The sequence below is a fragment of the Papaver somniferum genome, unplaced genomic scaffold, assembly GCF_003573695.1.
Source record: "Papaver somniferum cultivar HN1 unplaced genomic scaffold, ASM357369v1 unplaced-scaffold_137, whole genome shotgun sequence".
NCBI classification, from domain to species: domain Eukaryota; kingdom Viridiplantae; phylum Streptophyta; class Magnoliopsida; order Ranunculales; family Papaveraceae; genus Papaver; species Papaver somniferum.
In genome coordinates, this window is record NW_020622934.1 from 9,759,881 (window position 1) to 9,761,515 (window position 1,635).

The following is a 1,635-nucleotide window of genomic DNA, read 5'->3' on the forward strand; positions in this document are numbered from 1 at the left end:
ATAGAGTCTCCAAAGAGACCAATGAGGGTCCTGTTGAGCCCGGCTTTGTTCCCAGAGCCCCATTCCCACAGCTGCTAGTTCCGACTAAGAGGGAGTCCAACTTTAATGATATATTGGAGGTTTTTAAGCAGGTTAATATCAACCTTCCATTATTAGATGCAATTAGGAAGATTCCCTCTTATGCCAAGTTCCTTAAGGACTTGTGTACGCGAAAACGTAAGCTCAGTGTCCATAAGAAAGCCTTCATAGCTAGTCATGTGAGTTCTATTATTCAGAATACCACTACTCCTAAGTATAAAGACCCAGGGTCCCCTACCATTGCTTGTACAATAGGTAAGTACCGTGTTGAGAAAGCTTTGCTTGACTTAGGAGCTAGTGTAAATTTACTTCCATATCATGTGTACCTTAAGCTAGGACTTGGTGAGATGAAACCTACCCAGATGACACTTCAGTTAGCTGATAGGTCCGTTAAAATTCCTCGTGGTGTGATCGAGGATGTTCTCATAGAGGTTGACAAGTTTATTTATCCAGTGGATTTTGTTATCCTAGATACCCAACCTGTCCCTGACCCAGAGAACCAAATACCAGTGATTTTAGGTCGCCCGTGTTTAGCTACATCCAATGCGATCATTAACTGTCGAAATGGTATTATGAATTTGTCTTTTGGTAATATGACTATTGAGCTGAACATTTTTAATATTAGTAAGCTACCCTCTGAACTAGATGACTCGAATATAGAAGAGGTGAACATGATAGGAACATTAGTCGAGGAGTCATTACCAAACACTTTGTTAGAAGATCCATTAGAAAAATTCCTAGCTCACTTTGGGATTGATTTTGATGATGATAATGTAATTAATGAGGTGAATGCTTTGTTAGATTCAACCCCTTTGTTAGATACTAGTAATGGATGGAAACCTATGTTCTAACCACTACCAGTTTCTAAGTTTACCCTAGTTCCTTCTTTAGAAGAGCCTCCTAAGTTGGACCTAAAACCATTGCCAGATACCCTGAAGTATGTGTTTTTAGGCCCGTCTGAGACTTTACCTGTGATTGTTTCTTCCGACTTGGATATAGATCAGGAAAGTAGGCTAGTAACCGTCCTTCAAAACAACAAGGAAGCTTTAGGGTGGACCATAGCAGACATTAAGGGTATAAGTCCTACTGTTTGTATGCATCAGATCTATTTAGAGGAAGACACCAAACCTTCTAGGGAGATGCAACGTCGACTAAACCCTAATATGAAAGAAGTAGTTCGAACTTAGGTTCTTAAGCTATTAGATGCAGGCATCATCTACCCTATTTCAGACAGTAAGTGGGTCAGTCCCGTTCAGGTTGTTCCCAAGAAATCTGGTATTACTGTAGTCCAGAATAATAACAATGAGTTAATCCCGACCCGAATGACCACGGGTTGGCGTGTTTGTATTGACTATAGGAAATTGAACAAGGTCACTAGGAAGGACCACTTTCCCCTTCCCTTCATCGACCAGATGCTAGAGAGATTAGCTGGACATAGTCACTACTGCTTTTTAGATGGCTACTCTGGATATAATCAGATCGTTATTGCCCCAGAAGACCAGGAGAAAACTACTTTTACATGTCCCTTTGGTACCTTTGCGTATAGACGCATGCCTT